The sequence below is a fragment of the Passer montanus genome, unplaced genomic scaffold, assembly GCF_014805655.1.
Source record: "Passer montanus isolate IOZ18808 unplaced genomic scaffold, ASM1480565v1 scaffold11, whole genome shotgun sequence".
Lineage (NCBI taxonomy): Eukaryota > Metazoa > Chordata > Aves > Passeriformes > Passeridae > Passer > Passer montanus.
The window spans coordinates 10,641,971-10,669,261 of NW_024357613.1; the positions used below are offsets into that span (position 1 = coordinate 10,641,971).

The window sequence follows — 27,291 nt, forward strand, 5'->3', positions numbered from 1 at the left end:
AACAAATTTTGCGTTCCTAACCTAAATTCCTTAATAAAATCAATGCAAAGCTTTGACAAAATCCAGTAGTAATTGTTATTTAAAGCCTACTAGATAAATTTGCTGGTTTTGTTATAACTCCTTTCTGATGTGATGTGCAGTTTCATAGAACCACAGGGTGATTTAGGTTGAGCTTTAAAGCTTATCTCGTTCCAACCCATCTGCCATGGGCAGGGACAGCTATCACTAGACCAGGTCACTCAAAGCCCAATCCAGCCTTGGCCTAGAACACTTCCAGGAATGGAGCATCCACAGCTTCTCTGTGCAGCCTGCTCCAGTGCCCTGCCACCATCACAGTAAAGAATTCCTTAGTATGTATGCGTAACAATGCACATATCTGTGGTGTGATCTGGTGGAATAATCACAGAAATATTAGTTTCTCTGTTCAGTAATTCTTTTCAGGGGCCTCATACTATGCAAATGAAAGGAAAACATGGTCTTTGTAGGAAGGTATTTACAGCTTAAAGCTTTGACAAAGTGTGAAATGGACATAAAGTAATTGTCATGTTTGGCATAAAGACCTACATTTAAGAAAAAAGATGCCCCAATGTGTTCTTTGGGAAGAAAAAACAAAGAGGTGTTGGTAAAGATTCAGTGCTTAATTTTTTTTTAATTTGTGCCTTTATTTTATTTTAGGTTGCTCCAACTGAGTTGCCAGAAGACTGCCCTACAGAACTTTGGAGGGTCACTTCTTAATGGATTGCTGCAGCCTCCTAATTTCTCCACTGATCCTGTTCCCTGCATCGTGAGAACATTTTAGCCAGCACAGAACCTAGAAAAGTTACATGTAAGTCATTATTCCAATTCCTTTCTATTTAAAGAAAAAACAAAAGCAAAAGGAAAGAAAAAAGGTCTTGGGAAGGCAAGGTAGAGGCAGTAAATATCACACTTTAGAAAAACACTGTAAGAGCTGTAATTCAACTGCAAACATTAGGTGGTGAATAAATTGTTATTGAAGTAGTTACTTGCTTTTTTAACCTAAATAGTGATTGTCATTTTGACGGCTTTTCTAAGTGTTCTGCTAGGAGGGTAAACCATAGTGAGAAGTGCTTAAAATAGCTCTGTTCACCCCCTGCTCTAACTGCGCTTTGTTTTTCTCTGCGACGGGCTGCGTGTGTGTACACTTACCGTGGTGTACTCTGCCAAAGCTGCACGTGCTCCACATCGGCTGGGAGGCCATCAGCTGCCCCACAGGGCTGCAGGCACCCTTCTGTTTCTCCCATGATAAAGTCCATGTGCTTCTCCTTTCGGGTTTCTGGAGTATTTCCCTTAGAGCAGCTGCTTCATCCCCATGCCTTCTACCCCAAAAGCATTAAAAGTATCTGTAAGCATCAAAAGTATCTTCATTGCTACCTCCAGCTCCTTCCAGGTGGAAGCAGTGCTCCACCTGACAATAGGAGGGTAAAGAAAGTTGTGCATAGATCTATGAGGGACAGATTGAGGGGACTGCAGATCCCTTCCTAACTTCTCAGCAGGAGTAGTAGTTCCCTGTGCTTGTTGTGCTTTGATATTTCACCCAAGATGGGGAGCAGCTTATGATCCTGTGCACGTATTTCATCCCTGAGCCCACAATGACTGAGTCTTCCTCTGAAACATTCCACAGCACAGCCTGGCATAGAATCAGTAGGGAGAAACTGATTTGACCCTTTGCAGTTTGTCAGCAGTTCTAACCCTGATTCTGGTTTCTGGACCACTACAAGGATGGCATGGATGTGTTGGTCTGTGCTCTATGGAGGGTGGGACACCCCAGAGCTGACAAGTTTGGGGAAAGGCTTTAGCACAACTTAATTTCATCAATTTTTAAAACAAAAGCCAATCAAATTTTTAAAACAAAAGCAAATTTGTGGTTAAGAGGGTTTTATCTTTGGGATGGTGTTATAGAGCAGTGTGGCAAAAGGAGGTAATACAAAATTGTGGTTCACAGTGTGGCACTGTGCACATTACCACCTTTGTTTGTTCACTGCAGTAACAAATGCATATGATGCAGTTTAGTCAGAACAGGTCAGTGAAGCAGACCACTCCTTACTGGTCAGTTTTTCTTGAATGCTTACTAATACCACTTTTAATATTTGGAACTGATCTGTATGTAATACTACTTCTAACAAAATATGAGTGTGAAATATGAACCAAAGCATTTACATTAGAAATATACCTTTATTTGAAGTACTTTATTTGCTTATGTGACTCTAAAAGATTTACTAAAAAAAAGGAAAATCTACTGCAAAAGGAGGATTGCGTTCTTTAATGCATATGGAAATGCAGCTTTTAAAGAGAGGAATTTTTTTTTTCTGGTGTGATGAATATCAGCAAAAACAATTGTGAGGTCATAGGCAGTGGAGAAACTCTGGGTAGTAACAGCATTCACTGTCAAAGAGGCCTTACAAGGTGTGAGTTTGATTTCATTTTCCAAAAAAGGGAGAGTGTTGCCATTTCCTTGAGGGTCTGGCATTCTCTGGTGCAGTTATTAATCAAATCCCCCTTAGCAGGAATCGCCTGACTATAGGAAAATTTTGGATCTGGCTTGAAATTTGTTTTTAGTGCTTGTCTTAACGGAAGAAGACTTGAAAATATGAGTTGTAACAGCTAGGCAGGCAGAAAAAGCTTGTTTTTCATTAGTCCTACTTAGCACTATTCCCGTGAGGTTTGGAAGCCTTATTCACAAATTTTTGCAGGCTTTTCTCATGATGTTTGAAAAGCTTATCATTAGGCATCTTGCAAATTCACTATTTAAAACACTTCCAGAGGAACTAACTTCAAAAATATCATCCTTGTTGGGGGACTTGAAAAAGCAGACAGAAATGGGAAAGAAAAAACCTCACTCATTCCAATAAGTGCATGGGAGGTTTTGTCTTGCTTTTTATTGTGCTGCAAATAATCAGATGTCTCCTTTTCAAGGAAAAAAATCGGGTCTGAGGACCAAATGAACTTGAAAACCATTATAAGGATATAGGAGTCATCATCAAATATGTGCCTTTCCTTTTTTTTCTTTCTTCTTTCCCTTTTAACTGTCATTATGTGTTTGAGCTGTGCATCATTTTTAAAACATGGTGTGTACTCCAGCTCCTAGAAAACCCATGCATCAGCTCACAGCCCGTTGGCTGGGGCTGCACCCGACATGTGTGCAGATCCATGCTGGCACAGGTAGACATGAGGGCAAGCTGCCCTTGCTTATTTGATTTCTCTGTTTCCCATTGTCTGGCTGTTTTTGATGACAGACTCTGCTTGTAACAATTACCTCATTATAGCAATTTCCATAGAAAGAAGTGGACTTTCACTTGTTAATTAGCCCTGCTGGAAAGAGCAGTTGCACAAGGTTGACCCAGCTGTAACAACTGTGTTCTTGTTGCTTTTCCCACCGTGCAGTGGGATAAATAAGTATGCCTTTGCCCCCTTCCATTTATTATTTTGTTTCTGTAATACTACTAGGATGCTGATCGATAAAATCTCCATAAAAATAGTACTTACTGATGTGTGAATTCAAAGCAGAATGTCCCTTGCTTGTTCTGACAGAGCATATTGCAAAACCCTGTTATGCTGCATGTGCCAAGGTAGTAAAGAAAAACCCATTTCTCCAGGTTCTCTGGGAATTAATCCTGGGTAGGTTAGACTGAGTGTATTGTAATGTGGGAGTACAGCAGTTGGGGAGAAGCTGTGCTCTCTGCTGAGAGGCCCTCTCCATTTGTTATCCCAAACAGTCACAAATGACAGAGAATGTACAGAGCAGTGTCTTGGAGCAGCTGCTGGGGCAGAGCTGCTGGCATCCGAGTGGAGGCAGGTGACTATTCCTAGCAGTGTCCATATTCTCACATGTCTCATTTTATTTTAGCCCTGTGTTTTTTCCTTTAAAAGCAGCAAAAATAACATCTCAACCAATGTCCTTCTGCATCTCATAAAAATACCAGATTGGTACTGTTTATCCAATATTGTGAATTCAGCAAGGGCCTATAAGTGGCTTAAACAGGATAAAAAAATAAGGCAAGCCAAAACTCAGAAAGTTCTGTCCAGAAATTTCATATTTGCTAGGTATGAGCTCTTCAGAGTACTTAAAAAAATTCAGAAAGATTTCTTGAAATCTGTGCTATGCCTATGCTCTAGGCAGATGTAAATAATGTAAAATTTAAAATATGCAGATGTTGGTGGTAAATGTCTGTCACCCGCCTACCAACACAGCCCGGGAAAAATGTAAGTTTTTTTAAATCTGCACTTAAAGGTCAGATACCTTGACAGAATTCAGAAGAAAAGCAGATTTCTGAAGGAAAAATTGTATCACTTTGTACGTTGACTTTCCAAACACTCCTAACCATCAGTAGCAAGCCCTCTTCTCAAGAGCCAAGACCATTCCTGAGGATGTTGTCAGGTTTATCTTACTGGATGAGAGATGTGGCCATGTCTGTGTTTCATGATTTTTCTGGTACATTTTCCTGTTGGAGTGCTGTTTTCTTAGTGGTGAAGGCACTTTCTTATCCATTTTATGGTACTGGCATATCAGGACTCTGTACCTCATACCTCATGCCACCAGAGTGTCTCCTGCCTCGGGGACCTTCACAAGTTCCCATGGCATCCTGTCCACTGCCCACTGCTAGCAGCTCTGTGTCAGTCCCTCGAAGTGATCAGGTGCTTCTCAGCACTGTCAGTGCCTCCGTGCCTCAGCCAGGCTGGTGGTCAGGGACAGCTTTTGATACGAGCACATCTGTTGACTGACTATGACTTTATTTATATGTACACATGTGTCTGTATATATAAAAATGAAATATATTTATAAAAGTTGTATACGTATATATATATGTAAGTATACGATTTTTTAAATAAAATTTGTATCTGGACAAATATATGTCCTGAAGAGAGCTGGTGTGGCTTCAGGGAGGGCGCCTGCACGTGCACACGCGTGGGTGGTGAGCCAGTGTCCCTTCCTGGAGGTTTCTCCCAAGACCCCGGTGTTGGAGGTATCCCCACCCCGGCACACGCGGTGACCGCGGTCTGTGTGGCTGCGCGGAGCACTCTGCTCGTGTTCAGCTGTTAACAGCAGCAGAGGACAGCAGAGTTTGTTGCAGCCTAGTGTGCCATCTGAACCCGAAGTGCTCTGACACCTCTCGCCTCGCTGCCATTGACCACAGGTTTGTTTGTTCGTCACCCCAGAGGTGCCACGGGCTGCGTGGGCGCGCAGCATCATTGATCTGTTTACTCGGCGTTCCCCGTGTGGCCGCCGTGTTGTGGCGAGGACTTTTATTTTTTGCTGTGGCAGGTGACAGCGCGGGTGTGTGTGTGTGTGTGTCAGCCCAAGGGACTGAGTCACAGCCTTCCCTCCACCCAGGGCCAGCAGCACTTCCCCTTTCCCGGTGGGGTGAGATGCCAGCCCATCTCCACAGGTCATCTTAGCAGCCCGTACATTGCATTTTTTTGGTTTTTGACAGAAAAGCCTGAGAGACGGTGACAGCAAGACCAACTTTCTCTGTAACCCAAACCAGTGAAAAGTAAAATCCATCTCACCGCATCAGTTTTGTTTTCACTGCTGGCTCAACCTCTCCTCTCCCTCCGGCAGAGCCCTGCACAGTCATTCAGTGCCCGGCTTGGGGGTGGTGTGGTTGTTAGCTCAGTGGTGTATGACCCATTTATTTTCATAATGCTTAGATACCCGCGCTTCTGCGGCGTTCGGCGCACAGGTCCTGCGACCTAAATCCTCGGCAGAAAAGCGCACACCTGATCCCCGCGGTGTCCGTGGAGAGCAGCCCGCCCTGCCCTCGCCCTGTCAGGAGCTGCAGGAAGGTGGTGTGCTTTTGGGTCTAGCAGGCAACTGATGAGCGAGGGCAGGTAAAGGTATATTTTTCTGGAGCTAGCGCTTTGTCTTCGATCATTTAGTTAAGTATTGATTGCTAGCTGGTGGGACATGTTTCCTGTTACGATGTACAAAGAGTTGAGACTTAAAAGCGTTGTATTGGATCGTTTTCTCGCTATAATAACCTGCACTTTCCGCAACAGCAAGATGATTAATGGCATGAGATTGTTCACTCTCAACATCTCCAGACATGGCATCACTCTCTTGTTGGGTCTGGTCTTTTTTCCTTTATTTCTTTTTTACTTAGTTAGTTGAATTAGTTTTCTGTGGGTTATCAGATGATCATTAGGTTTATGCTTGTGTTACTTTCTGTAAATGGAAAGAATCAGGCATAGGACACACAGGAGAGTAAACTGGCATCACAGTAGACCTGAGAGTTTTAGGTATAAAATTAAAGAGTAATTTGCAAAGTGACTTGAAGTAAAGTGGATTTAAACACAATGAAATCATCCTTGACAGCAATTTGTTTGAAGTTCTTCTACTGTTATGAGTGTAAAGGGATTTTTTTTTAAATTGCCAGTTTCTGGGTACAGTATTCAGCATAATTTCTCACAGGTAAGTGAAGCATTAACTCCTTGTACCTCAGTAGTTTGGGCAGTGGGGGAAGAAACTGAGATTTAGGGGAAGCACCTTCTCTACTTCATCATTTGAAAATCTGTCAGTGGTCAGCTAACTTAGAGAAGGACTTTACCAGGGACACTGGTACTGGGAAAAATGTATGAAAATCCAGCAGAATCCTGGACAGTAAATAGGCACAGCATGTGAAAAGTTGTCTTCAATGTTTCACATAATATAATGGCACTCTAGATATAAAATGGAAAAAAAAGTAACAGCAACCAGCTAGTTTGCATTCCTTGTTCAGATGAGCCATGAGTTTTGGGGCTTTTACATTTATATACTTTTGCTGTAGGTGTTGGAAGTGTGGGTGGCCACGAAAAAGCAGTGGTTACAATAAGATTTTCCATTTATTGCCCTTTGTATACGACTAAAAATAAGATTCAAATGCTTCAGCATTTGTGGAGCAAGCATAATATTTCTCTGAGCTCTGATGACTGGCTTGCCTGCAGCTTCAGCTCTGTCTGGTGGGTGAGTCTTAGGTTTTAATGCTTGTGAATGGGTCTGTGTTGGAAGGAGAGTCAGAGCTTGCTTGTGGTGTGGTCTGGCTGTGTTAATTCATCAACTTCTTACTGGAAAAAAAAAAGTAGATAGGCTTAGTACATAAGTTAAAGGTGGTGATGAAAGAATTTTGGAAGCAGAATTGTTCTGCTGTCTGGAAAAAGCAGCTTTGGAGAGGAATGAAAGATCTTTAAAGTCAAAACTTTCAAAACTTCAGTAGTGTACCTTGAATTGTTGATCCAGAACTTCATCTTCTGGCAAAGAAAAAGTGAAGCAGGAAAAAAAAAGGAAATCTATGTAAATCTGCTGAGCTTGAGAAACAAATTCTCAGGGTTTACTTTTGGCAGATAAAATCCTTTTGGTTTGCTTTTCAGGGAGACTGTTGAAATACACTATGTGATGCTTTTCCAGGTAGTTGCACTGATTACAAATCCACTAAACCAGTTGCGGTATCTTGAACTACTAAATGTGTTCTGACCACATTAATTGATATGTCAGCTCGTGGCCAAGAGAAATACTAAAGAGAGATGTCAGTATATGCAGGGAAATTCGTAGCTTCATGGTGTCAGCTTTGGTGCTGTCCCAGCTTCACTCATTAAGTAGCTGTGGCATTTCCAGAGAATGAGTGTGCCTGTGCGTGTCAGGCTTCTCGGTCTGATGTCATTCTTGTGATGGATGAGAGGAGAGAGCATCTATCCAAGAGCTGCAGGACCCAAGGTAGAGGCTAAAAACTTGCTCTCTGCTGTGTGGCAGCTTAAGCATCACTGCTTTCTTGTCGCTTCATGACCTTCCCAGCTTTGCCAGGCTTTGCAGGGCAGCAGAGGTGTTGGTCTTGAGAACTGGGCTTTATAAGACAATAGGTTTTCACTGTGACTAACACCACGTGGTGCGGAGGATGTGGGGTGCTGGGGACACTTATGTACACGCGCTTGTTCCATGGACTAGTCACTCTGTCAATGGTGAGTCTTTCATTAGGCAATGTGAAATCCCTTTAAATTAGCTTGGTGTAGTCCTTCCTCTCCTCCTAGGAGAGCTCAGTGCCTCTCATTGCTACCTTACTTTTGTCTTTTTTGCTGAAATGGCTCCTTTCTGCTTTTACATCTGTGCCTGCTCGTTGGACCGGCTCTTGCCTTGATACAAAGTACAAGTGGCAAGAGAGCTGATGCAGTAATCAAGACTTCGAATATTTAAGATGGAAATGGGCAAAACTTCAGCAATTATTATTTTCTCCCACAGTGGTTGCTGCAGGGAATTATATTACCTCTTTTATAATCACCTGCACGTCTCCGTCCTGTAGGTGCCCAGGTGCTGACAAGGGGCGTAATCATTTGCTGTAATATTCTACTGTGGAATTTTCCCTTTTTCAGTACAGTTGTAGAGGTGGTTTTTTTTCTCCCCACCCACCCTTCTTTTTCTACTGCTGTGCCTGCTGCAGGTAAGTTCAAACCTGATGGCTTTGAAGATAATGACGGGAGAGAGTGCAATGTGTGCGTCATGTGGCAGCGGCACTCCTGCGCCGATTGCTGCTGCTGCGCTTTCCAGCGGGATGAGACATGCTGGACTCTTCCAGGGGTATCACCACACAGGCTATTTTTAGAGATGGCACATTGGGTGCATTGTGCAACTATCAGTACCCACTGCTGTGCTCTTCATTTTTTTCCCTTGTATGGTGATGAGGTTTTTAAGGTGTTTGCCTTTCTCTTGAAGAGGTAGAAGGATCTCTTCTTGATTCTTTTAACTGCTTGTAGAGCTGCTCGGGGGAATCTGTGATACTATTTTTTCTGTACATAGTTTGAAGGGAACAGTCCTACATGTGGCCACTAAATTAAGATTAGTGCAAGTGACACAAACAATGTGGTTGTGATTTTCAGCTGAAGAGCTCTAACACCCTTTTGGGTTGCAGAGCAGAACTGCTACCTTGGGAAACCCCCAGCTTGTTTTGTTTTTTTTTTTTGGTTAACTTTACCACAGAAAACAAGCTGTAGTCAGGCATTTTTACAGTTGTCATAAACTCTTTCTGTGGCTCTCATCCTCTGGAGTTTTTTGAACAGTCACCTCATGCTGTACTATGAGATGGTGAGAGCAGCAGGTGCTTTGGGATGTGGTGCGGCCTCACAGTGGGAACAGAGCTGGACACAGAAGTTTACTGGTGGCTTCCATCCATTGCTGCTGGAGCAGCAGGGCTGGCCAGTCACAGGCTCCTTATCACAGTGCTCAAATAATGCAAAAACATTAGCAATGGAGATTTGCTGTAATGGTGTATTTTAAGTGCGTCTCTGCTCTGCCAGCTTCACTTTTAATGCACTCGGTTAAGGAATGCTTTGGAGGTTGCTGCTAATGGATGGATCTCGCAGAAAATTGGAATTTTGAAATAAGATTGACACTTTGGAGTGAGAAATATAAATCTAATGAGAGTATTTCAGCAGAGGTTTGTAATTAGGGATGAATGGAGGGAATTTGTACGCACAGTCTGCAGAAGGGCACAATGGAAGGTGAAATTGCACCCTCTGTGCTGAATGAGGGATGAAAGCCAATGTATCAGTGTCATGGCATGACAGTGTAGAGTATAAATGATACTGTCACTGAGTGCTGCAGAAGGTATCAAGGGAATTCCACTCCAGTAAATTACATTACTTAGACAGACCTGAAGGCATTGTGTCTGAATGATTGGAGGGAAAAAAGGTTGTCAGCACAAAGCAGAAGATATTACAGAACAACTGGCTGCAGGCTTGGAAAGCAGTTTTTTTCTGATGTTTACCATGCAAAGCTTTTCAGATGCTATTTAAATTTCTTTTTTGGTTGGATTACAAATGTATTGATGAAGCAAACGTGTTTTTGAGGTGGTGCTTGGAGTGGACACCAGCCTGCAGCAAAAGGCGTGAGCATGCACAGCTCCCATTTTTTCATTACGAATTGGGACTTTTTCGGACTTGAGAAAAATCTAGTCTTGTGTTCCCAGCTCAAGCAGTGTTTTTTAATGCATTGCTTCATTTCATTGAGGACTTCCTTTTTGGCCTGGATTTTGCTTGTGGGGTAATTCTAGCGTAGATTTGTAGAGAGAGATGGGTTGTTATGGTTCTCAGTACTAGTGAGGGGCTGGACTGTGGTGAGGAGCAGCAGATCACGGGACGCAAACTTTAAGGTGTCCTTTAGAGGTGTGGTGAGGTCCATGATGTGGGCAGGTAGGAGCATGATATCATGGTGACAATGCAGCAAAAATCCAGACTTACTCTTTCAGCATGTATGCACATGTATGCGCTAATGTAACACAGTGTGCTCCTCCTCTGTTCTGCTTTTTGCCCACCAAACCCCACTGCTAATGCCAGTCCCAGCCACAGGGATGGTGTTGAGTAGAATAGTTATTTCTCACAGTTTTATTCTCTGTAGCGACCTACTACATCCACCCGCACAGGGACAGTACCTTAGAGATGGGTTTAACTGCTTCTGTGTCTCTGACCTCACACACAGACAACACCTACAAGCTCCTGTAATTTCCTAGTTTGCTCATGGGTGAGACAGTCCAGCTCCCACAGTTCTTCCAAATGGCTGCTTGATGATAAAACATCTGTTCCCCAAAGATGCTGCATTTCATCCTGTGGTACATAATAAGCTCTGCTTATCTTGGGGCTTCTTGTAAAACTTCAGCAGTCTTTGTCCTTCTTAAAAACATATTTTCCCACTTGTCTACTCATAAAAAACAACACTGAAAGTACATGCTATAACTAATGATAAGGGAGCGGGCTGCGTTCCTCCTTTCCAAAACTTGATTTTTGGCAAAGCCCACACAAGGCAGTAAGATAGACATGCAGCACAGTTTTAGCAGTCCATTCCCACATGGGAATGGTGATTCAAGTTGTAGGAGCATTAACCAGGAAATGTGGCCAAACTGAAGGGTGCTGACTCTAGGAAGATAGCAGTTAGAGTGCTCCCATGGAAAGGCTTCAGTCTCTACAGCTTGTGGCTGGAAACCAAAGCATCAAACCCACAGGCTGTGTGGAAAAGCAGTCAGGCATCTGTGGAAAAGAAGTTGCCCTGTGTGGGATGGGATTCAATAGTAGAGCAATTTACTCTACTGATGGGTCCTGATCATAGCCAGAGGTGAGTGGGAGGAAGCAAAGTGCAATTTCTATCTATACCTCCTGCATTAGAACTGGGTTGGAGTAGTCCAGAGTGTAGGACTCTGTCTGTCTGGATAAAAAAGGTATTTCAGACATTAGAGATGTAAAGTTCGCATTAGAACTGTGTTGGAGTAGTCCAGAGTGTAGGACTGTCTGTCTGGATAAAAAAGGTATTTCAGACATTAGAGATGTAAAGTTTGTCCTTAGACCATCACTGTCATGGGAAACTACTATGCCTGCTTGAGCAGCTGTTCGTAGTAGGATTAAAAATCTGCTGTCACACTTTTTCTGTGGTATTTTGTGTCAAAAGCTGGCATTTTGACACGTGGTTTTTTGCATGTTGGGAAATCAATTGGTTTTTTCTTCTATTTAGTGTTATTTCTCTGGTCATGATCAAGCTGTGTTTTCAAAATGTGGTTCTCTGTAGTCATCCATTAATCCGTGGAAAGCCCATTAATTCTCACAGTCCTAGCTACTCATGTGAGGCCATTTTGCTCTTCCTGTGCTTGGTCCTGCAGCATGAATGCATATAACCAGCACCTGTGAAGTCACCAGGGCCACTCATGGGAGTGATAGGTGCAAAACTGAAATTTAAATGCTGCAAAGTTGTGTGATTGCAAGAGTGGGATAAAGCAGGAGAAGGAATGACCAAACTATGCCTTAGGGAAGACTGGGAGACTAACCAGTATTGCTTTTACTGAGAGAGATATTGAGCCTTCTCACTCAGATTGGTATCCCCTGGCAAATGTATTTTGTTGTGTAAATGGCTCCCTGTGGTCCCAGAAGACTATCACTATCTCTTCTTATCTTGTACAGTGGATTTCTAAATAATCACTCTTGGTGCAGGAAAGCTGCGGTTTAGTAAGTGTAGCTTGCTAACGAGTCAGTGGTTTAATCTTAATTCTCACTCCTTGTGCTTTTGATAACACAGGGCTATAAAGTTTGACATTGTAGAATCTTCTGTGTAAATTCTGATTTGCTTGCCAAAAAATCAGCCTATTATTTTCAATTCCCCTCTTATCATTAGTGTTATTAAACTGACGATTGATGTGTAAAAACTGCCATTTGCATGAAGTTCACAAAACTGCAATAAAAGACACTTTTGTTCTGACTTGGTAAGGAAAGAGGAAAAAAAAGCAGCTAAATAATGCTAGTTCTAACAGCAGAGATGTTCATATAAAGACATGTTCTGAACAATAAGATCGTTTATCCATGTATGACATAAATACATTGGAATTTAAATTATGAGAGATCTTGTGAAATGCAGCAAAACACACACCACTGGCATTGTGAAGTTTCCCTTCTCTAAAGCCCTGTTCTCAGGGAAAAGCAGCTTTACTTTTGCTTTGAAAATCCATTATCATAAGCCTTTTCTAAAAAAACGTTTGTCGTAGTGCAATATTAAAGCAATTTTATACCCTAAGAGCAGCTCTTTCGTAAGGTAAAATGCAATCCCATGTGTGTATGTAATTGCGGTTTATAATACTTCTCACAGCCCTAATTTTCCCAAAATTAAGAAAACCACTAACCTTTTTAGGCTTTCCTTTCCCTAATTGTTTTTTGTTCTCCCTGTCTTTCTTCCACAAAATATTCTTTTTTTTTTTTTTAAATCCCTGCTCAGGAGAAAGAAAAAAAAAGACACAGAACACTCTCTGGATTCATTGCAAAACACTGCTTGAAGGAAGCATTTTAAGAGTTTAGGTTAAAAAGTTTCTGCTTCTTTCAAACTACATGGGTGACACTGCTATTTTGGGAGACCATACCATCTGTTTGTTAACCAAAAAGCAGGGAAGATATTCCTAGTTCTAGTATAGGTTTTTGGGTTGATTCCACATAAAATTCCCAACTGATCTCCGCTTGTGCTTGCCCCCTCTATAAGCTAAGGAGAACAAGGCCACTCATTTCTTCCACCGTCACAGCTCCCAAGGTGAAGATGCTCAGCTTGTGGTCCTGAGTAAGACTTGTTTGTTCCCAACAGGAACAATCCACTGAAATCTGTGAGGTCTGTAATTCTTCCCTGCAGGTGTTCATGTCACAAAGGCTGTGACAAGGAGTAAAAGAGCAATATAGTGCTCAGCCCCTGATGTACCACAGGTGACTGCTACCTGTGGATGAAGAAGAAGGTGTTCGTGGGAGACTTGATTGGGTTCTGTTGGAGGAGCTGAGTTTTTGTTTGTGTTTGAGTAAAAAAGGGGGAGGACACATTTTCTGGGGTTTGCTTGCTTTTTGAGGGGGGAAAAAAGGCAGAAGTATAAGGTTTTCTGGCCCACTGATCAGCCATCTGCCAAGTAGTGCAGGTGGAAAAAGTGAAGGAGCTCGAGAGGACAGTAAGATTGTCCTTCCCTAGGTGGAGAGGAATGGCAGGACTTGTGTTGTAGATGGATTCAAGGAAAAGGTTGACATGAGTAGGAGCAAGGTGGAGTCTATGTATTTTGTCTGGTGAGTCTGTGGGAAATAGCAAAGCGGAACATGAAAATGTGCGAAGTTACTGTGGTCCTCCATAGGTGATGAAGACATTTGTCTGAGACAGGAGAGATTTAAGTCTATATTATATTGCTGGAGTATCTGCAAATACATATGTATCATCGTTACAGTATCTTCCTGACTGGCAAAATGTTTCATCCAATCTCTGTTGACAGAAAAGATTGCCTACTGATAATTGCTTTGCTTAAGTGTCTGATAATATGCCAGAAATGAGAGCATTCTCTGTTAGGTCATCTTTAATTATGCATGTACCACCTGTCAGCTTTAAATCTGGAGAAGATTAGTTTTCTCATTGGATTTAGAGTAGGGAAGAGAGCCTTCAACAAGAGGACTAGGCTGTTGCAAACAGTGTCTATGGGGGAGTTTCACAGGCAGTCTCCTCATCATCCCTAGTCATGGATACCGCTGTTGGCACATGCGGAAATATTTGAAATATTGCCTAAGCTTGCTGCCGTAGTGATGGGTTTCGCAGGAAGAGGATTTCAGACCATCTGTTGCGTTTTCGAGTTTCCATCTTTCCCCATACCAAAGGGAGAGGGAGTGCTGAGGTGGGGGAGGACACGTGGCAAGTCGTGGCTCCTTTGGCGGTGCTGGGGGGAAATCCCCCCCAAAAGCCGTGTGAGGGGGTTATTCACTTGCCACTGGTGAAAGCACATAATAAAACTGGTCAGGCCAGTACAGACATCCCAAGTTAATAGGAAATTAAGGGCTCAAAAGACCAAAAAATTATGAGGAGGGTGCTTTGCAGAAAACCCTTGCAGGGAGAGATGGTAAAGATCTCTGAGGATATTAAATTAACAGGATTGCCATTACCAAGCCTACTTAGGATATTAAAAATTATACTGGAGAATAAATTTATCTTTTTTCAGAGGGGGGAGGCAATAATTGTTTGGGAATAGTTGAAGGGATTTTCAGTTCATGGGAGAATACTAGCTGTTTATTTGGTACAGTAATAGATTTTAGGAATCTCCTTGGTTTTGTGGTCTCCTTTACTCCAAGGCCAGTGTGGTTGATTGTTCTCTGGAATGCATAATTTGCACCAGAAAACAGAAAAGGTCTTTGTTAAGCTTCTCACCAGCTTTTGGCAGAAGAGAGCATCACTTGAACCGCCAAACATTGCTCCTGCTGCTCCTTGCCTATGTATCTGAGTGGCCAGTGCTTCCCCCTCTTTGCGATTTTGGTTTTCCAGCTTCTGTCATCACTGCCTCAGCCTCCTGGAAAGAATTCCTCAGTTACATTGGTTAGCTGACAATGATCGTTTTTCCTGGTAATTCCTTCAGCTAGAGCTATTTCTGAAAATCTGGGATTTGGAACAGTAGGTCAATTTGTAAAACAACGAGCGAAGAGGGACAGATGGCTGTGGATATGAGAGCATGTTTCTGTTCATCTCCATTTGGCTTTTGCTGATGCTTCGCTGTTGCGCGAGCATTTGAGGCTGTCGCTTTGCATTGGTTAAGTGGTTGTTGCTCCTTTGCTCGAAAGACTGGCCTGTGGAGATTGTCATGTCCCCCCCTGCTCCAGTGAGGCTCCAGGGCAGGCTGCCTCTGCAGAAGCTTGCAGTGCCTTTACACCCAAGGACATGGAAAGGGTTTGCAAGATGAGTGGATTTTCTGCTCAGAAATCTGGCTGTGTTTCTCTTGACCTTTTCTCCCAGAAGCTGCACTGGGCAAGGCTTTCCTGATGATTCCTTTGCTCAGGGTAAGGTTGCTGGACTCACCTTTCTTTGTTATTCCTCTGTAAATGATTACAACTTCTCTGTGCTATGATGTGCTGCTGAGTTTTGCTCAGTTCTTGGGCAGATTCTGATTGATTCAGACTCACTTGCTTCTGTCTCTCTGAGTAGTGGTGCCAGTAGGATCACCTCAGCAAAGCTGAATTTTACAGACCTGAGATGGAAAAGCGTGGGGGTGTGCCACAACCCTTTTTTCCTTGCTCATGATTCATTCAGCCCTTCTTTCCACCCTCCTGTTTCATGCTAGAGGGCTCTCCAGTCTTGCACTGGTCACTGGAAGACATCTCTTTTGTACAGACTCCTTCATTAAATACAAGGGTGTATGCATCCCATTATCCCAGTGTTACTGCTGAGCTGTGCAGCACCACTGGGTACTGCCAGAGATGTCCTGGTCACTGGTCTGAGGAACAGCCTTACTTAAATGAATGTAGTACTTTACTTTTGTCTCTGGAAAAAGGGACAACTAGATAAGATTTATAAATACCCATAAGAATTGAAATCCTTACTTCAAACCCTCTGAGCTCTTCGGGCTTGAGATATATGGCTTACATAGTCCTCAGACCATGTCTTGTCCTTGGGTCTTTTCCATGTCCTGTATTTTACAAATGATTGCTTAAACTACGTAGAGCAGCTTTTCTGGAACATCTTCCTATTCTGGAACTCAGGATGTCCTATCTAATGACTACCTCTCTCTTTTCTCTCCTGGACTCCTGGAGCTTGTCCACTGCCTTAGTCACAGTAGGGGCTTTAGCTATCCTCTCCATTTCTCACAGGGACACTTATTTAACAGTGCTCTTGTAACCTTTGGTGTGTTGCTGTTTTTAGGCGTCACGTGTTTTCTCTCCCTTTTCACCCTTTTAGAAACACTACAGTAAAACTCTTCACATGTCAGATTTAGTATCTGTTACAGCAGAGACTTCCTACAGGATTCATACTTTTCTTTGCTTGATAGTGAAGCTGGTGAAATTCAGAGTGATGTGTTTACATTAAGCTATCTGACTGTATACACTGCTAATTTTAAGAGGAAGGGGAACCCTTGGGATAATTAGTTTTGCCATGTTTATAGACACGAGCATGTTTTTTTTTTACTCCAAGGCGGCTGCTGACAGCTGGTATTACAAGAGTTCATTGGGAGTCTCATGGTCCATGTGTCCTTATGTATACACAGCACAGACAAGATGAAGCCAGGGAGAGATAATGAAGGCAGTGATGCTAAACCCTCTAGCAGTGCCCAGTAGTGAAGCATTTGAACAGCCAATGTGAGCCAAATTCCAGCTCCTGTCTAGGCTGTAATAATCAGGAAAATCACCTTGTCCTTTAACAGATTTTACCAGTCTGATTGAGCAGCCAAGTCAGGAGAACCATTTCTTCTTACTGCCCCGGCAGTGGCAGCACAAGCTCCTAAATCAGGGTGTTAGCCTGTGGCCCACCAGCACATGAGGAAGCTGCATGTTCCTTTATGCCCTTCTGAGGCCTAGAGGCAGGGTGGTGTGTGGGTGGTGCAAGTGCCACCATCAGGTTTTGTGTTCTTTCCTCCGTGATCCAGTTGGCAACACAGCGCTGAAGATCGACGGTAAATACGCACAACCTTCTCGAAAAGTTCAAGTGGGCAATCAGAGCACAGCAAGTGGCTGCTTTTGCACTTTGGTTACAGAGTGATTCTGGAGGGATTTCAAGGAAACCTCTTTGTAGCAGGAAGCCGCTGCTCTAGGCAGCTCATTCGATGAAGGAGCTGCGCCTTCTGCACCTGGTGCCTCCTTCCCTGGGCTGCTTAATAAACATGAGCGCAGCCATTATCAGCCAAGCTCCGTTTCTTTGGCCTGTGCTAATGTGCTGGTATTTTATGTCACATCAAGTCAGGAGAGAAAATAGTGATATGAAGCCATTCCTCCTGTTCCTTAAATAGGATTGATGACCACAGCTTAACAGCATTCCAAGAAAAAGACGTTTGACTGAAAGTGGCCAGAACTTCCCCTGAGATGCTGAATAAGGATGTTCATCCTGGTAATAACTTGCCTTTGCCATTTTCAGAGCAGGCATTCCTATTGCAAATCCTACATTAGCTTGCTGCAGTTAAATGTGCACACACATGTCTAAAGGTACCTCTTTGATTTTCCTCCTCTGCCTCCCCCCACATCCCACACAGGCCCAAGGGAGCCCCACTGGCTCATCGACAGCTCCATCTCGAGGTGGTTCCTCCAGCAGCACTGCTTGTTGCCCTTTGGTGCCCCTTCAGCCATGGGGGTGTCTGCTCTGCTGTGCAGGAGCATCAGTGAGCTTTCTGCACACCGTGAGCTGGAATTCCCTCTGGGCCCCTGCAATGAATATTGCAAAAAACTGTGCTGAGCAGGGGAGGGCATTGTGCTTTTATGTGCCATGGCTTGCCAGTTTGAATCACATCTGTTGTGTTGCAGAGGGGAATATTGCTTTGGTTGCAGTGGGTTACTGGAGTACTAGCAAGTCTCATTTGTGAGGGGTCTTGGGCTTAAGTCTCATCTCATCTGTCACCAAGAGAAGGAATCTACTCTGACAACTTCTGCAAATGCCAGTTTCACTTTTGTTTATTTGTTTCCCAGCCATGTTCTTTGTTTCTGAAATGGTGTTTACATACCATAGGGTTTTTTTGATGCAAATCAATTAGCTTTAATTTCTTTCTCAACTACCTGATTTTTATCCCCATTTCTTCACTGCCATCCTGTTGTTAATTCACATGATTATGCGATGTGATATCCCTCCCTGGTTAGCAAAATGTTAGAATAGCTGTTGGCAGCTTCTGAAAGGGTAATTAGCAAATAGGAATTACTCAAAGATGTGCGCACTAGCCTAAGTAGGCATTTTCCAGCTGTTTGCAAGTTCAGAGACTCATAGGCACTTTCTTGGGCTCTAACACAAGATTAATTACTTGCTACTATAGAAGAACATTTACAAAAACGTGTAGTGTGCAATCCAGACTACTGTGTTTTGTTCATTAAATTGGAAGTGGAACATCTTTGTTGGAAAGAGCAGGATTTTTACAGTGCTTGGTAGTCCTTTTCCAGAAGAGCCAAGCCTTTTCATTACAAAGGGATGTCACACTCAAATCATAATAGTGAGAGCTGCCTAAGAAAGGGCTGGGGGCTCGGTAGTGGAGTCCTGGCACCGCTGGGCACAGCTGTTCCTGCATGGGCACATCTTGGTGCCAGTGCCTTTGTGCTGAGTGCCTGAGCCAGGAGCCCCAGCTCCCAAGCCACCCCGGGCTAGCCCAGGACATCTTCATTTCCTTTCTTTCTAACGTGTGGGATTTGCTGTTCACCAGGCTTTCTTTAAAAAACCATTTACACTGCTCAGCCTTGTTTTGCATGAAGAAGCCCTCGTAAATCAAATACAGCCACACAGTTGTGCTAAAGGTCTCCTTTTTATCTACGGGCAGCTACTACTGTCAGCCTGCTTTTATTTCTCTTCATTCCTATTCTGTTGTTCCTTCAGGATCAGCCTGAGGGCAGTTGTATTTTTGTTTGTTCCCTGTAGTAATAAGGTAGTTCATCCCTGATAGTGCAATGGAGAGAGGGGACAGGCAGAGGGGAAGAGCATGGCTGGTGTATTTGGACTGCTTGACAGTTTTATTTTAAGCTCAGGGTCTTCTTGCCACATCCATAGCCTCTTTTGTTCTCTGCCTTTTTGCTTGACATCTCTTGTGCCTAATTCTCTAATCAGCTGGATTATCATCTCTTGGCACCATGTCCTCACCCACTCTCTAGCCTCTCACCAGTGATTACCTCTCCCCTCTCATCTCTTCTCCACTCTGACACTTCTCCCTGTTTGCTTCTCTGAGTGCCTGTGACTTTTCTCTCTCCTCACCTCCCAGCATCATCCCACCTCCCAGAGGGAGAGCAGACAATTTCTGCGAATCTTCTTTCTCGGCGTTGCCTTAATTCCCACTGCTCTTTCAGGCTCCTTGGCAGTCGTTCCCCTCTCTGTTCTGGGCAGTGAAACATCTCTCTCTGCTGCCTGTGCCCTCTTTTCTGCTCCCTCCCAACAGCCTTACATACTCACTGTAGTATGCAATGCTTTATCTTCAAATTCTTCAGTTTCTTTTTGCTCACTGAAAACACTGGACAATAGCCACTCTTTCTCACAATTCATTTCCCTGTTCTTACTCCAGCCCCTCTGTCTCCCTGGTAGCAATGGAGCTAGGACTACAGTCCTTTCTCCCTGGAAACTTCTCCAGCCATCCCTCATCCACCTTTCCTTCTGAGCAGCTCTTGATCCATGAGCCCCAAGCCTCTTCAGCAGTCTCTGTCTCCAAGGTAACCCTGGTCCTTTCCCTCCTTTTTTCTTGAACCCTTCCACACATCCATAATAATTCTTAGTGTCCTTATGGATGTTGCTCCTGGTTCTTCCCCATCCTTTCAACTTTTCACCATTGCCTGTGGATTTTCCAATTTCAGAGGTTTTTTTCATGTCTCTCTTCTATTATTACTAAAAACATTTGCATAAATGTCTGTTTCAGTATTTTAATTTCACCTCTTTCTTGTGCTCTTTCATGAAAAATACTTGCCACATGTAGCAGAGAAGAATGCATGTGTGCATATGTACTTCAGGTGAGAAATATGTGGAATGATGGCTACAAACAATACTGAGACGCCTAACTTGTAGAGTAAAAGGAGCATTTCTTCCTTCATATAAGGATGAGTTGCTCTGTTGATAGGATTCTTGTTTAAGAGACATGTCATTTTTTAATGTTTGAAAAGCTCATGCCAGGTGACATGAAACACACAAAGGGAGTAATGCATATTTTTAAGAGATAGTAATTAAACATTGTGCATATGTGTGTGCGTGTATATGGATATATGTATATATGTGTGGATATATATGCGCATATATATGTATGGTTATATATATATGTATATACACACATACATATATAGTTGTAGGGCCATGCACATATGTGTCTGCTTTTAAGACCCTATATGTGAGAAGAGTATGCTGTGATGGAATAGCATCATGACATTCATAATCCACTGGTGGCTGTCCTGTATTTCATCAAGCAACAGGTATTTAAAGCATTTTAACTTTCCCTTGGGCAAACTGTGTCTTGCTCGCACTTTAAATTCTCAAGGTAATGGCATGAATCTGTGGATAGACTTACCTGATCTTGACCTCTGATAAATATAAATTAACTGAGCCTACAAGACTCCAATCGTCTTTATGGCAAAATCTTCATTTAGTCTGATAGTTCAAAATTGTCTCTCCCTTTTGCTGAAGGTATGTCTCTATGTGGTCAAGTTTGTCTGAAAAGATTGGGTTGGGTCCTGCATAACAATGTTTGCATTCTTATGACTGTCCAAGAAACAAAGTTCATTGATTTAGTTAGAAAGACTTGTGGAGTGATTTTCTAATTAATTTATTTTTTTATTGCAGTCTGCAATATAGGTTAGGTACATTTAGGATAGGCAGAAGTTGAGGGGGAAGAAGTAAGAAAAAAGCATGCTTGTTTTTACATTGCGGACTGTTCTCTTTTACATGAGACAAACTCCCTGGCGAGCACTAGAGTTTGCCACGTAGGCTGCTCCCCTTTTTAGCACAAAAATTGCTGTAGGGGTTTGCAAGCACAGAGAAGTATTGATTGTTTCCTAGCACACTGTTTGTATTACATATTTCAGTTAATAATTTGTAATGCTTTTAGATTAGTTTCGTTTGAAATACTAATCAATGAGCTTTATAGATCTCCCACTTTATACATAAATATGCCAATCTCCAGTGGAGCGTGAGAGCTTTATTTTATCCTGGATTGTTTGTACTATATAATTATTAATCTGTAGTTTAATCTCCTTGTCCTCATGCTTTTATGGCTTGATCCCACTTGTTGCAAGGGATCTCAAATCTAATTAAAGGGCATAGATTAATGGCACTCAACACCTTCAAAAGTAAGTGCTGGAATGTGCCGACTACTTCCTATTGTATGAAGACCTCCTGATGCCTCCTACTCTACATATGCAGCAGAAACAGGACTGGCTGCCTTGTGTCTTGTAATTTCAGTCTATGAAATTTCACTCTATGAAGTCTTATTTTGAACCACAGTAGGTTTTCCAGACTTGAGGTGCACAGTCACAGTTTTCTTGCTGTAATGTTCTCTCAGACTGTTGCTGGAAAACCACCACCAAAGTGTTTCAGCTGAGGGAGAAAGAAAAAGAAAAATAAAGCTTGAAATTATGTGTTGATTTCCCAATGTTCAGCATTTTTTTAGCTCTTCTAAAGCTCTGGTGCCCTCATGCTGCAGAGCAAAATCATGAGATCTCAGGTGGAGAGCGGGCTGGGGGGACACTGCAGCCATTGCTGGAAGTACCTCTGGCCAACAAGAAATTTTGCTAAGGGAACCCAGGGCAGCTAGTGGCTTCTGTTCAATTCTTCCTCAAAAGTCGGATTTCTGACAACGCAGGGGGACCTGTGCTCTGCTTGCTCCATCATCTGTGTTTGGTGTGGTGTTGCAGACTGCTCGGATAGGACTTTGCAAACCAGTGATGGTCAGCCAGTTCTGCCTGGGAAGCAGGAATCTCCTGGCTCCTGCCCTCATCCTCACCCTCGTGAGCTCAGGGGTCAGGTTACACAATGGCACCTTCAGTTTGTTTAAAGCAAGGAAATTATGCACAAAAGCTGTTAAAAGAATATAAGGTTGTCAAGTCAAGTGAGAAATGTTATAACATCGCCTGCTCAGCCTTCAATTGAATCCTGCGTGCATGCAAATTTGACAGTCTTTAATTGCATGTCTCCAAGATCTGTGGAGAATATAGCTTCTCAATTCACATCAGAAAAATCATGCAGACTTTTTTCTTCTCTGCAAAAAACCCCATTCTCTCTTATAGATTGCCCAGACTGTAGGTATGGGTGTACATTTCATCAGCCAGGCAAAGCTTCCATAGGTCACAGCTGCCCAAAACAAAGCCCTAAGCAAAATTGCCATGGTCCTGAAGGTAGTGTGGCGTTGTTGATTGCCACTGTGCAGACAATGACCTCACTAATTCCTTTTGTGTTTTCCCCAGATATGGTACAGCCAAGGTGTCCTAGAGTGTCTGTCCCCTCGTGAATGGAGAGGGGAGGGAGAATTAGCAGCAGGTGGCACTCGCCATGCTGAGGGTGGACAAGGCTTGGGATTTGGTGGGTTTCTGAGCTAAGGTCTGCAGAGACCATGGGGAATGTCTGGTTTTGGCGGCCTCTTCCTCTCCCAGCATTACATTCCCCTTGAAGACAACTGAGCAGATGAGGGCTGTAAATAACCATAGAGGGAGAGAGCGACAGCAGTGAATACCCAACCACATAAACCAGCCTTACGTAAGCCCGGTGTAACTCTAAACCAGTATATGTAAGTCTAAACCATGAGGATTGCACAAGAATCACTTTGTTTGACATTTTATTAGCCAGGTTTCTAGCAGTATGGGAGAGGCACTGGAGAGAGTGGTACATGAGCAGGAATCCAAAAGATTTTCAGTTGGAGTGGTTCTCTTAGAAATGGACTGGAAAATACATGTTTGTGACTTGTTGCATGAGAAAATGAAGCAAGAAGGGAAGCAATTTTTCAGACAGTACTATTTGTGGACAGTCTTAAAAAACATGAATCATGGGGTCTCAAATCCCATACAGTGACCTTGTGCAATCAGAGTACATAATCTACTAGGAGACTATGAATTTATGCATGTGCTGTAGTCAGAATTGGAAAAGATGTTTTCCAAAGTTAGAATCTGTTGTGTTGGCATAACATTGCATTTAAAGTAAAAAGCGTTGAACGCACTGGGAATTGTTGAAGAATATTCTGCCAGCTTTCAAAATTAGGATTTTACACTGCCATCAATAACAAAAAAGTTACTCTAATGAGAAGCCATTTTGGTTAAATGAAGAAATACAAGTAGTGATAAAACATTTATTAGTTTAATACCCAAAAAGGGAAAATACAAAAAGGCAGAAGTGTTCCCCAGGTGTTTTTTGTATTTGAAACTGTGGAAGAGGATGTGTCCATCCTGTGCAGTAATATGGAAAGAAGAGAAAGTTTGCTGCTTATAACAAAAGAGGATCTGGGAGGCAAGAGTGGTTGAAATTAAACATTCTCATAGCCTACTAACTTTTACATCCAGGAATTTTAAAGGAAGTAGCTGAAAAGCTCTGTTAAGTGGCTGGTAATTTATAATAAATCTTGGGAAATGGGAAATTCCAGAAAATTGGAGGGCTGCCAACTGTATTTCCGATATTTCACAAAGATAAAAGGGATGTCCCGGGGAACTGATGGCTGGTTTAGCTTGACGTCAGTCCAGGGTAAAATAGTGGAACAGCTATTTCAGAATCTGTCAAGAGAGAACTTGGAGGTTAAAGGTACAGATAATTCCAGTAACACTTGAAGAGAGAGCCTGTCAAAAAAAACACGCTGGATTTCTTTGCTCTGTCAGGATTGCACGTCTGTGTGATAAAAGCAGCTGTTGATTTGCCTTTAGGAGGCCAGAGTAGGTGGTCCTTTCTGCCTTTCAGGTTTGTGAACCATATAAGGAATGCCCAGAGATTAAAACTCCCATGACAGAGTTTCAAACAGAAATAATCAAGCCACTCTGTTTCCCTGGGATAAAGCGTGGCTTAGTTTTGGGTTTGGGGTGTTAATCTCATATTTGATTTGATTTGATTTGATGGCTTTTGCAGCTTTAAGTGTGTTTGAGTACCTTGTAGTTCTGTGGGGCTAAAGAAAAAAATAAACTTCAAAAAGCTTCATGAAAAGCTCAACAAATAATGCAAGTATTCTCAAACAAAGATAAAATCCAAGTTCTTCTTACAGCAGTCTTTGTAGCTTTAATCCCTCGCTCTTTACCATGGCAAAGAAGATTTCATAAGCTCCTCTGGATCTTACAGAAGGAAAGCTTGTGTTTGCCTTCTGCTGGCTTTGCAGTCCTGTGAGAAACCACAGATCCAGATGCTATGTTGGCTTTACATACCCTCAGAACGAGTACCCAAATGCATCAATTCTTTTCTTTTTCTCTGGGCTCTTTCAGACTGCAGTTGCACTGAGTCCAAGTGCCCATTTTTGCACACATCCTCTCCTTACTTTGGCTGTAGTCTGGTAGATGTTGGCAGCAGAATTGATTGTTTTCCATGCACCTTTCTCCATGAGATGATTTATTGTCTACAACAGGAAAGGCAGTCAAGTTCCAGAATCAGGGCCAGTCCATGGATAAAGGGACTTTAAGTAGGCACCTAGGTATATGTCAGACTCTGAGAACAGTGGGAAAGCTTGCAGCTCTTGCTTAAACCTTCTGATAACAAAACGGCAATACTCAGATCTTTGTAGGAACAAAACCACAGTCACAATCCCTTTGTGTAATCCAGGTACCCCCTTGGCACTTGCTCTGAGTTTCTAAGTAGTAATTTCAGTCATCTTCTGATCATCTGACCATAATAAAAACATACGAAAATAGGTTTTTTGCATATATTGATAGTACTTCTAAGATTCAGATGTCTAAATCTGTTGATCCTAATGCAGTAGTCACTGGAATATATATATTTGTTTAATTACTTCATTATAAGTTAGTCAAAATCTGTGATCTAGCTGTAAGGAAACATTGTTTCATTCAGTATTCAAGGGAGAACATTATAGTTAGTATCCCTCTGAAAACACTGCAGAGACAGAGAGTGGCCCACTCTTAGGAGAAGGCAACATCTGTATTCTTTCGTGGAATATATATATTTGTTTAGTTACTTCATTATAAGTTAGTCAAAATCTATGATCTAGCTGTAAGGAGACATTGTTTCATTCATTATTCAAGGGAGAACATTATAGTTAGTATCCCTTTGGTTGTGGAAAACACTGCAGAGACAGATAGTGGCCCACTCTTAGGAGAAGGCAACATCTGTATTCTTTCCTGAGAGCAGAAGGTGCAAAGTTAACACCCTGCACGAGTCTGTCCCAGATTTAACCCAGTGACCTACTGCATGCATCCCTGCTCTCCACACATTAATCACTACAGACACGTTCCAAAGGACATGCCAGTTTGTGTCCCAAGGAAGGATGAAGGATGTTTTGGCCACCTGCTCCCTTGCAGCAAAGATGAAAAGCTTGCATTTTAGGGGGTAAAACAAAGAGAGCAGATTTTTCCCATAACAGCTATGCAGTACGACGGGAGAAAATGGGATTGGGTTGCTTTCACAGCCTCTGCAATTTGTGTCTTCAAAGGTGTTCACAGTGGTTTTGGCTATAGCCTCTCAAGCAGATAGAACTGCTTCCACCATTTCTGCACATAGGCTGGAAAAGCAGTAATTAGTACAGATTAATGAAGAAGGAAAAAAAATTGAGAGAGAACTTTCCTGTTTGCTTATTTATGGGTTTTGTTTTGTTTTGTTTTTTGCAGTTGTTTTTGTTTTTTTTCTTTTTTTTAAGTGAAAACAATGCTCATTTTATAGCAACCAAAATTTAAAGTACAGAGCCAAAAAAAAATTTGAGAGAGAACTTTCCTGTTGTATTTATGGGTTTTGTTTTGTTATGTTTTTTGCAGTTGTTTTTGTTTTTTTCTTTTTTTTTTTTTAAGTGAAAACAATGCTCATTTTATAGCAACCAAAATTTAAAGTACAGAGCCTCAGCACTGAATTACACTGGAGCTTTAAACTTTATAATAAAACATAAAGAAAATTAATAACTTTCATTCAAATAACTTGTTAGCATAATCTTTGACATTCAAAGGCTGCTGAAAGGAGCTGCACAGTGCTGTGGTTCATAATTTCTAGTTTCCAAACTTTGGTGGCATTAGGGCAATATCAGCTGTGCCTTTGTTCTCATAGTCAGGTTAGTCATATTAGCAAAAGAGATGTCAAATACAGAGGCACCTTCTTTACTATCCTGAGATTTTGTCATACTGGCAAGTGATATGGATATTTGACAAACCATTCGTACTTCAGCAATTCCATCATTTCAGAGGGCATTTCTGCAGTGTGAGTTGTACACACGAACACATTGCCCACACCAGTACACATAAATTACTTAAAGGTTTAGGGAAAAGGGGGAAGCCATAACACTGTATCACTCCTCAAGCAAAATCCCCAAATACTCATTTAAAGCAAGAAAAGCAGCGGGCCTTTGCCAGAATTTCCAGTCCCTGTTTGTGCGGAGACCTTAAACTTTTTCAGAGAGCTTACCAAGCTGGAAGGCAAAATAAAAACAAACAACTGTTTCATTTTTCCCTCTCCGATTCTTTAATCTGGCAATCCAGCTCACCCAAGAAGAATCCAAAAGGTTATGTCTTTTACCAAGGTCCTGAAACCATTGACTACTTCAGAAGAGCATAATGTGTTGTTTGTTGTGCTTGGTGGTTTCCTGGCAGTGTTTCAGTGTTGGGCATTCCCCATTCTGCTTTGAATAAGCTATTTTGAGTAGCAGACTTAGTTCCAGTCCCCTTCACTGTGGCCAACTACTGTAAAGAGCAGTGTGAAAGCTGCGAGAGGAGATTTTATCAGGAAAGAGTTCTGTGTTTTTTTACCTTCCATGTTCATATATGTCAGTGAAGTAGCTTCTGAGAAATAAGGATAGTGGACGGTTTTTGTGTTGTTCCTCCTGTTTTCCTGCCTGGTCTATGTGGAAGATGTCCCAGCCAATGGCAGGGGAGTTGGAACTAGATGATTTTTAAGGTGCCTTCCAACCCAAACCATTCCATGAATCTGTGGAATTCCCCCACGCATCTACCATGCCTCTTTCCTGAGGGCATCATCAGTTTATTTACAGAACATTGAAAATTCATGTTAAACTAAGCCTGACTCACTCAGTATATGAAAATTAGTAGTATAATTATATAATTTTTACTGAGTCATAAAAATATTCATGTGTATACTTTGCCTAGTAGGCCTGTATAGAATGTATAGGTCAATGCATATAGTGTGTATAAACATTATTTGCATGTTAAATAAAGTCCCTGAAGAATGTGAGCTCTCATTACCTTGTTCATCTGGGTTACTCTCTCTAGAAACAATAG

The 27,291-nt window shown here is 42.3% G+C and overlaps 1 protein-coding gene across 3 annotated transcripts in view; it reads left to right on the forward strand.

The window, feature by feature from the left end:
• BACH2 (BTB domain and CNC homolog 2) overlaps positions 1-27,291 on the forward strand; it is a 188,670-nt gene that overhangs the window by 104,241 nt on the left and 57,138 nt on the right. For all 3 annotated transcript variants that reach the window (XM_039726943.1, XM_039726949.1, XM_039726958.1), the window contains one exon: positions 676-826. The gene's annotated coding sequence lies outside the window, so the exon portion shown is untranslated. The remainder of the gene's footprint in view (positions 1-675; positions 827-27,291) is intronic.